This window comes from Bos taurus, chromosome 2 (assembly GCF_002263795.3).
Source record: "Bos taurus isolate L1 Dominette 01449 registration number 42190680 breed Hereford chromosome 2, ARS-UCD2.0, whole genome shotgun sequence".
In the NCBI taxonomy this organism is placed as follows: Eukaryota; Metazoa; Chordata; class Mammalia; order Artiodactyla; family Bovidae; genus Bos; species Bos taurus.
In genome coordinates this window covers 56,970,367-56,986,891 of record NC_037329.1, presented here as the reverse complement: position 1 = coordinate 56,986,891, position 16,525 = coordinate 56,970,367, and the positions used below count along the sequence as shown (strand labels likewise).

General features: G+C 37.9%; 1 pseudogene; it reads right to left on the bottom strand.

The window, feature by feature from the left end:
- Window positions 1-665: 665 nt before the first annotated feature.
- LOC782142 (nuclear prelamin A recognition factor-like) overlaps window positions 666-16,525 on the bottom strand; it is a 159,388-nt pseudogene continuing 143,528 nt past the window's right edge.

The following is a 16,525-nucleotide window of genomic DNA, read 5'->3' as shown; positions in this document are numbered from 1 at the left end:
ACTGCACTCTGGCCACTGTGGCAGTAAGAAACATGGCCCACTGTTGCCAGAACTTTTTCTCTAGAGAAGCTGAAAATTCAGATTCATATGAGCCCCCTGATTCCAAAAGGATGCAATTTATTTACATTCTGGCCAAACCATTCTCAGGAATAAAAAACATGGGTAAAAATAAGAGCCAACAGGGCAGACCATGGCCCACAACCCCCATAGCCTGCCTGCTTCCTGTCATTTCTACATCAAATCTCTCTGAGGCATGTGAATCAGAACTTCTGGGGTCTTAACTGTTCACAGGACATTTTTTTGATTTTTTTTTTTTTTTTAAGCCTAAAAGACAGTAGTCTGTCTCCATTCTCATTCTTTGAAATTTTTCAGTCTTATAGGGAACTCGAATTGGGGCAACCCTTCTCTCCTGTTAAAATATTTCAATCATACACATGATGAAGAGAGTACCACATTGAACTGAGGGAAGGGGCTGCTGACAAATAGGGGGAGCAGAGGATTCTGAAAAATCAAAACAGTAAAAGGAAAGCTGAGCTGTTTTCTTCAAGTGTCTCTGATTCCCACACAGGTCAGCTCCTCCATCCTCAGGCAGCTGACAGGCCTGTCTCCCAGTCTTCTTAACTTCATCACTTGATGTCTCTGCTGTCAGCGGGTTGCCCTGAGCCCTAGTAAGAGGTGTGCAGGGCTTCCTGGACGTGGAGGGAGTCGTGCCTTCCAGCCACTCCCTGTATAACTCCTGCACGTGTGTTCTGGCCTCCAGGAGCTGCACGGAGATGTCAGTGTAGAGGCCTTTCATCTTCTGCAGCAGGGCCTTTTCTATGTGCCCATCCTCGGTCTGAGCTTGGCCTCTGCCATTGAGGCATACCCCAACACAAACAAGAACCTCCACAAAGTGATAAGGGAATTTGCCCTTCCATTTTAGGACCCCGTTCTGGATGTTTCAAAAGCCATAAGCTGCAGCAAAGTGCAAGAAGACCTCTCTGCTCTTCTCGAGGGTGACCTCCTGGAAGTCTTTGTTCCTCAGAGCATGGTAGGTGACCTCCCCCACGTCCTCACTGAACAGCTCCTTGCCTGCATGTCTGAAGATATGTGCCAGGTACCCGTCAGAGCTGACTCCATCGTGGTGCCTCAGCTCCTCCTCTTTCACATCTCCAGAGTGCGCAGGGCAGCATGTCTCATCGAGAGGTAACTCTGTTCCATCATCTGAGCTATTTTACCTGAGGTCAGCACTAGTCAGTCAGTGCCCCGGGAAACCCGAGAGACATGAGGATGTCTTCCTGAAGAGCCTCCAGCTTCTTGTCATAGCATGGAGCCACGATAACATGGAAAACCTTGTCAGGGGACAGATTCTGTGGTCTGGCAATGTAGTACTTCACCAGGGATCCCATGATCTGCTAGGAAGACGTGACAGTGCAGAGGTGGGGGGTGACGGGGTGTCACAGCATCTGCTCAGCCTATCGGACCCAACCAGGATCCTCAGGCAGAGGTCAGCGTGGGTAATGAGGGCTCTTCTTCATTGTGCTTGCGGAATCGACGCACAAACTCTTTTGACTCTCCAGGATGCTGAAACCTGCAGCGATCGTTGTATCTAAGACATAATGAACTCCGAGACTTTTGAGGAAACCAGAGTCTTCTGGATGCATCAGTCACACTGAGGCTGAATTTAGCAGGAAAATAAGGCATAGACTGGGGACACACCGACACTACCAGCACCTTGTGCTTTGAGGTATCCCGTTTCTTGTTAAGGTTCAGAACTCAGAAGAAGTCCTTGGCGTTCTGCTGGGAAACCTGGACTCCTTCCTCGGCAGACACGCAGCTGTCCCAGGTCAGGCAAATATCTTGGCATCAGCCAATTTGTGGAATTCTCCCTTCTCTCCATTCTCCTGGGCTAGACTTGGTACATCGATTGATGCATTCTGTTTGGTCATCGGTTTTTGTTTTTACACTACATTCCTTCTGCGTACAGTGCTCACAATTTATCTGGAGCTAGGCGGGCAGGTCCGGATGTGCAGCCTGAGGGGAGCAGAGAGCCGCGGTCACCACCGCCTGCCGCCCCTGTTGTCGTCCGGGGCTGCCCTCTGAAGAGCACTATTCTCTTCAGGAAGCAGGAAGTCATTCTTAGTCTACTTCTGACTGGTACTAGACATGCAGCAGGCAAATCGCTCTCTAAACTTCCTAAAGCAAATAATACAGCAGTGTTAGAGCGTTTGTTATATACCCTTTTATTTGTGAACTTTGGCATAATGATATCTTACATGGTTTTTACAGTTCCAAAGATATTCCCACATACTTTTTTTTTTTTTTTAAGCTGTATAAGCCCTGTGAAAGATGGAATGTATTTTATTCCCCAAATGTTACATGAAAAGTAAATAAGACCTCAGAAGGTCAAATAATTTCCCTCAGGTTGAACACTGAGGGAATTTTCCATTGAATGTTAGTGAAACATCCCTGAAGCCCTGATTCCTTTCAGTCTAATTTTTAAATATTACTCTAAATATTATCCACTCTACATGCAGAGATAAAGAATGCCGGTAATGATCATTTAATATGCATATTTGCCTTTTGGATGATCCCAGTATTCTTACTGGAAAAATCTCACGGGCAGAGGAGCCCATGAGGTTGCAAAGAGTCAGACACAACTCAGTGATTGAGCATGCATGCACGCCTTTGGGATTCTTCGTATGTAAATGAATTGGTTAAAACCTCGCTCCACTTTACAATTGTGTCACTTGTCCATCTCAAGTTTTAGGGGTTCTTTGTATATTTTCTTGCTTGTGTGTAAATATCTTGCTAAGTCTGTCACTTCTGTTTCTACTGTGTTCACAATACTTTTTCCTGTAAACAGTTTTAAAAGTTTAATCTAATCACATTTGTACATATCTGTACATATTTATAATTTGTGTTTATTGGGGCTTATTTAATAAATCCTTCTCATGGACAGAGGAGCTGGCAGGCTACAGTCCATGGGGTTGCAAAGAGTCAGACATGACTGAGAGACTAACTTTTGCACTTTTAATATATGCTGTTAATAATGATGTTTTGCTATATTTGTGTAGGAATGTGTAAAATTTGATTATTGTGTACAGAATGAGGTAGAGATCTATGTTTTTCCATATGAGCATCCATACTGTCATGATACTATTTTTAAGTGGTCCATAAGTCTCCTCTAGTGTGATATGGTTTGTATTTAATTAATTGGTTCCCAAATACATAAAGTTTCCTTATGGCATTTCTTTGGTCTGTTTATCCAATGATACACTATATCATAGTGTTTTCAATTACTTTTACTTTAATTAAATCTTGAAGTACTATCAAGAAAATCAGTATTTTTTTTGTATTTTCCTTCATTGACTTGATATTCTTATTCTTTATTCTTCAATGAATATTGAGATCTATTTCTAATTCTCTGCTATAGTCTGTTAGTTTATAGGATCTCTTTGATGTAATGCACAATTTTATTACTTATGAATAATGTCAATTTGGACTCCTCTATTTTAATCTCTGGTGTTGGTGTATGTGTATATAAATATATATTATTTTTCTTATTTCACATGACTTGCTCAACTCTCCATTAAAATGATGACTAGGGACTATGCAAAAGCCTTTGACTGTGTGGCTCACAATAAAATGTGGAAAATTCTGAAAGAGATGGGAATACCAGATCAACTGACATGCCTCTTGAGAAATATGTGTACAGGTCAGGAAGCAACAGTTAGAACTAGACATGGAACAACAGACTGGTTCCAAATAGGAAAAGGAGTATATCAAGGCTGTATATTAGCACCCTGCTTATTTAACTTATATCCAGAGTACATCATAAGAAACGCAGGGCTGGATGAAGCACAAGCTGGAATCAAGTCTGCTGGGAGAAATATCAATAACTTCTGATATGCAGACGATACCACCATTATGGCAGAAAGTGAAGAAGAACTAAAGAGCCTCTTGATGAAAGTGAAAGAGGAACGTTGAGCTTAAAGCTTAAAGCTCAACATTCAGAAAACTAAGATCATGGCATCTGGTCCCATCACTTCATGACAGATACATGGGGAAACAGTGGCAGACTTTATTTTTGGGGGCTCCAAAATCACTGCAGGTGGTGATTGCAGCCATGAAATTAAAAGACACTTACTCCTTGAAAGGAAAGTTATGACCAACCCAGACAGCATATTAAAAAGCAGAGACAGTACTTTTCCAACAAAGGTCCATCTAGTCAAAGCTACGGTTTTCCCAATAGTCATGTATGGATGTGAGAGTTGGACTATAAAGAAAGCTGAGCACCAAAGAATTTATGATTTTGAACTGTGGTGTTGAAGAAGACTCTTGAGAGTCCCTTGGACTGCAAGTAGATCCAACCAGTCCAGCCTGAAGGAAATCAGTCCTGAACATTCATTGGAAGGACTGATGTTGAAGTTGAAACTTCAAACTCCATTGGCCACCTGATGGGAAGAACTGACTCATTTGAAAAGACCCTGATGCTGGGAAAGATTGAAGGCGGGAGGAAAAGGGGACAACAGAGGATGAGATAGTTGGATGATATCACTGACTCAATAGACATGGGTTTGAGTAAACTCTGGGAGTTGGTGATGGACAGGGAGGCCTGGAATGCTGCAGTCCATGGGGTCACAAAAAGTTGGACATGACTGAGCAACTGAACTAAATAGAACTGAGGGAGAAGCCTGGCATGCTGCAGACCCTGAGGTTGCAAAGAATCAGACATGACTGAGCAACTGAACTGAACTGAGGAATGAAGACATTTCTGGCCCCTGACTTTGAAGAAATCTGTCTAACAATACAGCATCAAGTACAATATCTTTCACCAGTTTAATTAGATATCTATTATCAATTCAAGAAATTACATTCTAGCACTATGTTTATTACATTTTATTTCACTGATGGATTTTGAATTTTTTAAAAGCTTATTTTCTCTCATATATTTGTCTTTATACTTTAACTTGATGACGTGATGTATTGCTTTAATAGATTTTCAAAATGAAATCATCCTTGCAGTCTGAGATAAATGTTTTGAATTTTTAATACATTGCTAAATTAGATTTTTCACTATTTTATTTAGGTTTATTGCATTTGTATTTATACATGAAACTGCTGCATAATTGTGGTTACTTGTATTGCTCTTGTCTTGTTTTGAATCAGACTTATGCAAATACTATAAAATGAGCTGGGGGCATTCTAATGCAGAGCTGGACTACCTTTTTCCTAAAGATCTCATAGATTTTCCTGAGCCTGGTAGGTATTTTTGATAGTAGAAGGGTAGGGAAATTATGAACTACTTACTCCAGTTCCTTGATGGTTTTAGACTCTTGTCGTTTTTTGCTACTTCTTAAAGTGCTGTTTCCGTTAAATATGGAGTTGATACAAAATATATTCATAACAATCATTGGCAGGAGGATCTTGTTTCCTGTCTTTTGGTATAGTTGATCAGTTCCTCCCCAGGTTTCCAGGCCCCTGTCTGCTGTTTTCCCTCTAGCTTTCTGGCTGCCCTGTGCAATCTCTAGTCGTGTTCTTCCTTACCTTCCTGACTTATTCATATGGAGTGGTCCCCAATGATCATTCCCGGCACATTTTCAGTTCACTCTCATTTCCAGTGATTTCTTTTGACCTTATGCCTTTACATAGCCAGCTTAGACCCCTTTCCTGAAGTTCAGACCCGTATATCCAACTGGCTGCTTTGTATCTTTCTCTGGATGTTCAGTAAGAATCTCAGTGTTAAAATGTCCAAGTTTGTGTCCTAATTTTATCTACTTATTCTTCTTGCAGTTTACTCTCTTAGTTAATAGCAACTCCACCTTGATTGCAGCCTTGGCAAAGACTTTGAGCCAGAGAATCTAGTGAAGACCTACCTAGATTCCTGAATTATAGAAACTCTAACATGATTTATGTGCTTCTCTAAGCTACTATGTCTGGGGATATTTTATGCAGCATAACTAATACAAAGCATATTTAAACTTTTTTTGCCATTCTTTGAACAAATTTGTATAAGACTTGTGGTTTTTGTCTCTTAACTGTTTGGTAGAATTTACATGTAAAGCCATCTGTCCTAGGGCATTCTTTGTGGGAAGGTCTGTAATTGTTTTTTCAAAATTTCTTTAATAGTCATATTAACTATTTCTCAAAGTAACAGATTTAGTGAGCTTTATATTGCCATGTGTGTCACAAGCTTAGAAATTATAGCTTGATAATGAACGTAAAAAGTAAAATACTATTTGAAAAGGTGATGATGGTAAATAACTTTGCCTGTCTTAAGGCCACTGTTTCATAAATGGAAGAAGGTCAAGATTGGTGCAGATTATGACTCTTTAAACTTTCTTAAACCTCAAGTCTTTTTCACCTCACCACAATTCAGTTTTAACTATAGACAGCTGTACTAGTAAAGATTCTCCAGAATTTAAACAAACAGTATATAAATCTGTTTATATACTCACACACACAGTTATATATCCTATTTGTATAGAAGTGGTACTCTCTTAGTCATGTCTGACTCTTTGAGACCCCATCAACTAGCCCACCAGGCTTCTCTGTCCATGGAATTCTCTAAGCAAGCATATAAAGTGGGTAGCCAGTCCTTTCTCCAGGGAATCTTCCAAACCCAGGGACTGAACTCAGGTCTCCTGCATTGCAGGCAGATTCTTTATACTCGTCACCGGGGAAGCCCAGTCAGTTCAGTTCAGTTGCTCAGTCGTGTCTGACTCTTTGCAATCCCATGAACCGCAGCACACCAGGCCTCTCTGTCCATCACCAACTCCCAGAGTTTACCCAAACTCATGTCCATTGAGTCAGTGATGCCATCCAACCATCTCAACCTCTGTCGTCCCCTTCTCCTCCTGCCCTCAATCTTTCCCAACATCAGGGTCTTTTCAAATGAGTCAGCTCTTCTCATCAAGTGGCCAAAGTATTGGAGTTTCAGCTTCAATATTAGTCCTTCCACTGAACACCTAGGACTGATCTCCTCTAGGATGGACTAGTTGGATCTCCTTTCAGTCCAAGGGACTCTCAAGAGTCTTCTCCAACATCACAGTTCAAAAGCATCAATTCTTCAGTGCTCAGCTTTCTTTATAGTCCAACTCTCACATCCATACATGACCACAGGAAAAACCACAGCCTTGACTAGACGTACCTTTGTTGGCAAAGTACTGTCTCTGCTTTTTAATATGCTGTCTGGGTTGGTCATAACTTTCCTTTCAAGGAGTAAGCATCTTTTAATTTCATGGCTGCAATTACCATCTGAAGTGATTTTGGAGCCCAAGAAAATAAAGTCTGCAATTGTTTCCACTGTTTCTCCATCTATTTGCCATGAAGTGATGGGACCAGATGCCATGATCTTCGTTTTCTGAATGTTGAGCTTTAAGCCAACTTTTTCACTCTCCTCTTTCACTTTCATCAAGAGGCTCTTTAGTTTTTCTTCACTGTCTGCCATAATGATGGTGTCATCTGCATATCTGAGGTTATTGGATTTTCTCCCAGCAATCTTGATTCCAGCTTGTGCTTCATCCAGTCCAGCGTTTCTCATGATGTACTCTGCATATAAGTTAAATAAGCACGGTGACAAAATACAGCCTTGACGTACTCCTTTTCCTATTTGGAACCAGTTTGTTGTTCCATGTCCAGTTCTAACTGTTGCTTCCTGACCTGCATACAGGTTTCTCAAGAGGCAGGTCAGATGGTCTGGTATTCCCATATCTTTCAGAATTTTCCACATTTTATTGTGATCCACACAGTCAAAGGCTTTGGCATAGTCAATAAAGCAGAAATAGATGTTTTTCTGGAACTCTCTTGCTTTTTGATGATCCAGTAGATGTTGGCAATTTGATCTCTGGTTCCTCTGCCTTTTCTAAAACCAGCTTGAACATCTGGAATTTCACAGTTCACGTATTGCTGAAGCCTGGCTTGGAGAATTTTGAGCCCATCTATATATAAAAATGTATGTAAAATACATATGTATTTATTAAATATATAAAATAATCTATTAATATATATATTTATTTTCTTTATGTTTGTGTAAGCATACCTTGGAGATTTTGAGGAGTGGTTCAAGATTACTGGAATAAATCAAGTTATACAAATTTATTTGGTTTCCCAGTGCATATAAAAATGTTTACCATATAATATAGTCTGTTAAGTATGTAATAACATTATGTCTAAAAAATCTACATACTTTAATTAAAAATACTTTACTACTAAAAAATGCTAATCCTAATCCTAGCCTTCAGTGAGTCATATTTTTTTGCAATAGTAACATTAAAAATCACTGATTACAGATCACAAGAAATATAATGATAATGTCAAACTTTGAAATTCTGTGGGAATTACCAAAATGTGACACAGAGACACAAAGTGATCAAAAGTTGTTGGAAAAACAGCCCCAACAATCTTGCTTGGTGCAACGTTGTCAGAAACTCAATTTGCAAAAAATTCAATGTCAGCAAAATGCAGTGAAGCAAAGCACTATAAAATGAGTTATGTGCAGTGTTTAGTTGCTCACTCATGTCAGTCTCTTTGCAATCCCATGGACTATAGCCTGCCAGGCTCCTCTATCCATGAGGATTCTCCAGGCTAGAATACTGGAGTGGGTTGCCATGCCCACCTCCAGAGGATCTTCCCAACCTAGGAATAAAACTGGGGTTTCCTGCACTGCAGGAAGATTTTTTATCAGCAAAGCTACCAAGGAAGCCCCAAATGAGGTATACTTGTACATATATATTTATTTGTTACTTTTCCTACATAATTCATAACTTATATTAAAGGAAGTGATTCACATCATTATGGAGGCAGTTACCTCCCAAGATCTTCAGGGCCATTCAGTAACCTGTAGAACCAATGGTTTACTTCCAGTCTGATCCCAGAAGTCTGAAAGCAGAACTGATGGTGTGGTTCTAGTCTGAAGGCTGGTATACTCAAGACTCAGGAAGGAGCATATTTCAGTCTGAGTAAAAACGCAGGAAAAACTCATTGTCCCATTTGAAGGCCATCAGACAAGAACTCTCTCTTATTTGGGGGAGGTTCAGTGGTTTGTCTTAAGAAGGCCTTCAAGGGATGGCCTGAGGAGCAACCACGTTAGAGAGAGCCATCTGTTTTACTCAGTCTATTGATTTAAATGTTAATCTCTTCCAAAAACACCCTCACAGAAATACCCAGAATAATGTTTGAAAAACATCTGGGACCCCGTGGCCTAGTCAAATTGATACATAAAATTAACCATTGCAGTAGCTTACTATAATCTCCATTTTAGTTCTATAGGTCTTTTAGTGAGAAGAAATACCTCCAAATTTCTGAAGTGGATTATTTGCTTTGTCAATATTAGTGCGGTTTTTCATCTCCTCAGACTTTTCAAAAATATTTTAATGTTTCAAATTGCATGGGGTATATATGTGCCATGCAACTCTACTTGATTTCTAATTCAACCAGATGCCTGAGTTGGCATTTAAGAAATATTTTTAACAAATATTTTAAAATATATTCTGATGTAAAAGATAAGTGTTAGAAGTAGTAAATATTTATAATATAGGCCTTGTTAACAGTATATCAACTACATTTTAATTAATTTTTAAATTTTGTGCCTTATTCACAAGAGTCAAAAAAGTGTCAAGTGACTCATTTGCTGAGTAACGAGGGTTCTATTACAATGAATATTGAAGAGTATACCTTTGGGTAACTTGTAATTATAATTTGAGCATTTTTCCAATTATACAAAAACATTTTCATTTCGTTCAAATCAGAATAATTTTAACCAAAGAAATAGTAAAAATCAGAATCATTTTACTTGTCAAAATTTTGACGAAAGACGTCTCAACAGCCAGTATGTAGACTTACAAATTATTTCTATGAAACAGATCTCAAGCAAATTCTTTTGCTGCAATTCAGAGGATCATTGGCTTACTTCAAATAGATGTTTGGTAAACACTTCCCCACCTAAGAAGGTCTTAAAGCAACTCAGCATATTTTTATTTTAGCCTCCTAAGCTCAGTAAATTCTCTATTTTTCAGTAAAGAAAAAGGACATTACCGAAGTAAATAACCTTGGATAGTAATTACTCATTAGACCCAAGGAAAAATAATAGCAAATATCCAAGTGTCAGATTTAAACAAGTTTCTTAGCCTGAAGGTATTTGATTACTTCGATTTCTGATAGTATATGACCCTTCATCTCATAGCAGTCCTGCAAGAAAATTATGGTATGAAGTTTCCTTAAAAATCTAAAAATAGGGCTATCATATGATCCAGCAGTCCCACTCCCAGACACACGCCTAAAGAAAACCATCAGTTGAAAAAAAAAAAAGAAAACCATCAGTTGAAAGGATACATGCACCCTAATGTTTACTGCAGCACTATTTGCAATAGCTAGGACAGGCAAGCAACCTAAATGTGTATTGACAGAGGAATGGATAAAGAAGATATGGTACATATATACAATGGAATATTACTCACAAAAAAGAATGAATAATGCCATTTGCAACAACATGGATGGGCCTAGAGATTGTCATACTGAATGAAATAAGTCAGAAAAAGACAAATGTCATATGATATTTCTTACATGTAGAACCTAAAAAAAGAAAAAAGAATACAAATAAACTTATCTATAAAGGAGAAATAGAGGCACATATATAGAAAACAAACATGGTTACCAGGGGTTAGGGAGATAAACTGGGAGACTGGAGTTGACATTTATACACTACTGTATATAAAATGCTTCCCTGATGGTTCAGATGGTAAAAAATCTATCTGCCTGCAATGCTGGAGACCCGGGTTCAATCCCTTGATTAGAAAGATTCCCTGGAGAAGGGACTGGCAACCCACTCCAGTACTCTTGGCTAGAGCATTCCATGGGCAGAGGATTCTGGTGGGCTACACAGTCCATGGGATTGAGAAGAGTCAAACACAGTTTATCAACTAACATTTTCACTTTCTCATATATAAGTAGATGACTAGTAAGGACCTACTGCATAGCACAGGGAACTCTAATCAATACACTTTAAAGACTTATGTATAACTGATTCATTTTGCTGTATACCTGAAACTTGTACAACATTGTAAATTGACTATACCCCAATAAAGAATTTTTTAAAAATCTCAATGTGTAAGATAAACAATACTATTTTTGGAAACACAGAGGAGGATATTTGTAATATTGATGCAATTAGATATTTCTTAAAAATTAAAAGTGCCAATCAAACAAACCCTAACCTATATTAGTTTTATTTTTGAAATTTAAAAATATTATTAATCAGGGCAATTTTAAGAGACTTGAAAGTCAACCATGGATACAAATAATTAGAGTGCATGTAGCTTATTTAAAGAACTACACAGCATTAGGAAAAGAAAAAGAAAGCTGGACAAAAGAAAAAAATCTACAAAAGAGCATATCCAAATGACGATAACAGCAATGATAATGAAAAAGAACTAGAACTTGGAGTGGGAGTGGGAGAGGGAGGGAGAGACAGAAGGGAAGAAGAGAAGGAAAGAGATAATCCATTCATTGCTACAGAATGCAAATTAATGAGATACATTATTCTCTCACGAAAGTAGCTAATTTGAAACAAACATGCAAGTCTTGAAGAAGACATGGAGCAAAAGGGAAGAACACTCTTCAGGTGACAGAATATTTTGTAAATAACTTTAAACATTTATTTATACACATATACATATGTATACATATATGCTGCTATGTCACTTCAGTCGTGTCCAACTCTGTGAGACCCCATAAACGGCAGCCCACCAGGATCCACCGTCCCTCGGATTCTCCAGGCAAGAACACTGGAGTGGGTTGCCATTTCCTTCTCCAATGCATGAAAGTGAAAAGTGAAAGTGAAGTCGCTCAGTTGTGTCCGACTCTTAGCGACCCCATGGACTGCAGCCTACCAGGCTCCTCCGTCTATGGGATTTTCCAGGCAAGAGTACTGGAGTGGGGTGCCATTGCCTTCTCCGTATACGTATATAGATGTGTATTTATACACACACACACACATATACATATTTACAGGTATGTGGCTACAGTCCACAGGGCCGCAAAGAGTCAGACACGACTGAGTGACTTCACTTTCTTTCTTTCTTTACAGGTAAATGTTAATGGAAGCACTGTTCTTAATAGCCTTAAACTAAACTATTCAAATAATTCACATCCTCAAATGTAGAAAGCACAAGAAAAATTATGGTATACACACATGATACATGCTGCTGCTGCTGCTGCTAAGTCACTTCAGTTGTGTCCGACTCTGTGCAACCCCATAGATGGCAGCCCACCAGGCTCCTCCGTCCATGGATTTTTCTAGGCAAGAGTACTGGAGTGGGGTGCCATCACCTACTTCATTGATACATGCAGCATAACACTAAAAAACGGAATCCTGACAGAGTACGGGCTATGTGATACATAAACATATACTTTATATAAACTGTGAAAAGTACAATTATAAGCAAAATCCATTTATGTTTTTAGACAAATAGCATATTTGAGAGGGAACAGGGGCTCTTCGGAGGACTGGTAATGTTCTATTTCTGGGTACTGGTTCCACAAATGTGTTCAATTTGTGAAAATGTATTGATATTATGTATATTTAGTTATCTGCATGTTTATGATGCTCAGTTACAAACATAGTAAGTCAGTGAGGGATGAGAATACAACGAGAGGGTTGAGTAAGTAAATTTGATCATATATTGATAATCTTTGAACTGTATGGTGGGTAGATGACACCACCCTTACGGCAGAAAGTGAAGAGGAACTCAAAAGCCTCTTGATGAAAGTGAAAGTGGAGAGTGAAAAAGTTGGTTTAAAGCTCAACATTCAGAAAACAAATATCATGGCATCCGGTCCCGTCACTTTATGGGAAATAGATGGGGAAACAGTGGAAACAGTGTCAGACTTTATTTTTGCGGTCTCCAAAATCACTGCAGATGGTGACTGCAGCCATGAAATTAAAAGACGCTTACTCCTTGGAAGGAAAGTTATGACCAACCTAGATAGCATATTCAAAAGCAGAGACATTACTTTGCCAACAAAGGTTTGTCTAGTCAAGACTATGGCTTTTCCTGTGGTCATGTATGGATGTGAGAGTTGGACTGTGAAGAAGGCTGAGCGACCAAGAATTGATGCTTTTGAACTGTGGTGTTGGAGAAGACTCTTGAGAGTCCCTTGGACTGCAAGGAGATCCAACCAGTCCATTCTGAAGGAGATCAGCCCTGGGATTTCTTTGGAAGGAATGATGCTAAAGCTGAAACTCCAGTACTTTGGCCACCTCATGCGAAGAGTTGACTCATTGGAAAAGACTATGATGCTGGGAGGGATTGGGTGCAGGAGGAGAAGGGGACGACAGAGGATGAGATGGCTGGATGGCATCACTGACTCGATGGATGTGAGTCTGAGTGAACTCCGGGAGTTGGTGATGGACAGGGAGGCCTGGCGTGCTGCGATTCATGGGGTCGCAAAGAGTCGGACACGCCTGAGCGACTGAACTGAACTGAACTGATGGTGGGTACAGAAGATTTCATTCTACTGTTCTCCCTACTTTCATAAGTTTGAAATTTTCCCTAATAAAAATTTAAACTAAAATATATAGTATAAACGTAACCAAAAAGAGGAAAGAACTCTTTCTTACCAGCTAACATGTCTGGAATTTAACACTACCATAAAATAACTTCTGGAAAAGCTAACATATTTGATCATGATGTTTACTGATATACAAGTCCCTAAAACAACCCGTAGCACATAGTAGTCACTCAATATTGGTGAATGTAATAATGGTTATATCTAGAAGGCAACGTGGTTGAGACATCATGGCATCAGAACACACAATATGGCTCAAATTCTAAATTAGGAGATTTTGTTTGTAGTGTGTTATTGTGGACAAGATAAAATCTGCCTTTCATGTATTCTAGCTCCACATTTTTTCCCATAGGATTAGAAATCTAAGCCACTTCCTATGTAAAAGTAAGCTCCTCTTTATTTGTAACAGTCTGTCCTCTCTGTGAAGCAAATGCTTCAGCTTCACGATTGTATCTTTACTGAAAAACGACATGAGTTTCCAGTTCCCAGGAATAAAAGCATATTTGAATTTTCACAGTATATCAATGACAGAATAAGCTTTTGGAAAATTATATTATTTTTTGCAAAAACAATTTTGGTTAAATATATGACATTTCAGATTTTCTGCTTCTCACAAAACGAACACTGAAGAAACTCATCTCTTTTAAAATGTTAATAGTAAATCTCTCTAGAAAGTATATGTAGAGTAGTTTATTTATAGTAGTTTACTTATACTTCAGTTGATCCTGAGATTTGCAGCTATGATTAAAAGTTAAGTTCCAGTACACTTCACATCAATTATAAAGATCTATAAAGTACTCTAGTATGGAGTTGGTTAGCTTCACTTTCAATGTTATGTGTCTGTATTCATGTCCCTCATAAATGTGAATAAATACATTTAGATTATGATTATCTTGCCAATAATAATAAACAATTTTATATATATATATACACACACACACATATATATATACATATATATATGCTACTATAAACTTTCCATATATTCAAGTTTATGTGTTTAAGATATTTTGGACATAACCTCTTATGTACTTATTTAACATTGACATAAATAAATATCTAGAAAAACAGTAGATTTGGACCCAAACTGAAAAGTGTTCTCCAAACAAAAGCTTGTATCTCATTATATAAAATGAAATCCTAAGCTGTAATATACTTTTATTGGTTTTAAAATAAGAATAAAATATACTCAGATTATTAACTCTTAAACATTGCTTTAAAATAAATATCTAAATTTTGGAATTTTTTTTCAAAGAGCCTGTTTCCATTCACACTTATATTCATCCAACAATAAGTTTATTTAATAAAGACTCCAGAAGGTTGTCCATTTGGATGTATTTTCAAGCAACATTCTATACTGATTGCAGGCCATTTGGCCGACAGTAATTAGTGGTGGAGTTTTACCACCTACCTTCAATGCAATCTGTTTTCCAGTAGAAGTGCTTAATTTAGAGTGTAGATTTTGTAAACCTTATAAAACAGAAAATCTGAGAAAAACAATGACTTAACAAAAGAATGACTGGGTTCCAAATTCTCTCTATTTCTAGTTTCATCTTCCTCCAATTCATTCTCCTCTAAAGTAAAAACTGAGCATTCTAAAATATAAATTGATTAAATTACAATCCTACTTAAAACCCTTTCATTGACTCCCCCTCATTCTTAGGATAAAGTCAATAATAACTCCATAAGCCTTTATCCTCTGCTGTCTGAACACTTCTTCAGGGTTACTTTGGAGGACTGTCTCTTTTACTTTCTATAATGGTTCTTCCTATGTGCCATGCTCTCTTTTGTCTTCAATTTATTCAGTCTTCTTTACCTGATATTTCCCCACTCAACTTTACCAAACTGAAGACTCTCAAATTTCAAATTACTTTTCCTGTAAGACTTCCCTGGAGACTAAGTTAATATTTCTTCCTAATTACTGAACTTATTTTTTCCATGTTGCAATTATTTACTTGTCTATCTCCACCATTTCTTTCGAAACTTCTTTTTGAGAGCATGAAATACCTTTCATTTGAAATTATGTATCAAGTATTTAACATGATAACTAGCTTATAATAAGTTCTCAACAAATATTTGTTGAGATAACTAATGAATAAATTAAGAGAAACCAAGTTATTCAGTTTAAGTCCTGAAGACACAGGTCATAAATAGTACAAATACAGTCCTATATTATTGTAAATGTTTATCATCCCGATGACTTACAATCCAGGCAAAAAAATGCTTATTCAACGTAAACTTAACATCCAGCTCTCCAGTTCTTAAAATTTGCATACTGGCCTTTTCAATATAACTCCCCCTCCATATTGAACTTTTTATTAAATTACTTATATTGACAACTGAGAACTTCTCAAAAGTCTCCCTAGGGAGATGGAAACAGAATATTTGACCAGCCACAGTTAAGTTTAAGAAAGATGAATGATTCATCAAATGCTCTGACTTGCTTTGTTTTCCTTCCAAGTCACATGAATTGTTTGCCACCTGAGGACTTGTCATTTTTATTTTAACGTTTGCATATGTCAAATACAACTTAGATCTCTGACCAACAAATAATTTATGGCTGGGGACTCTTTTTAGATGGAAAAACTCCCACCTGTGTATAGTTGGAAGTGCCAATTATAATAAGTAGCCGATTCTGAACAAAAACAAACAACCACCAGAAGTTTCCTGTCATAGCTAGTGCACTAAACAGAAAATAGCTCATGCATCAATGGAGGGCATTAGAGCACCAGTAAATTGAATTTGTTGCAGGGAAAAAATAGTCTGTGTAACTTCTATTCAAAGTTCCTCTCCCTGACAGAATTCAATCATGTCAAGAAACTAAGTAAATATGCTTACACTCAAAGGCTCAAAGAATACTGAAAAAGGCTATAGAAATTATCCAGCCAGACTTCTGGATAGAATATGGCTCATTAATTTGAGCTTACAAGAAAGTACTTCTGAGTATCTACACAACTCTGTCCATAACTTTTCAGAA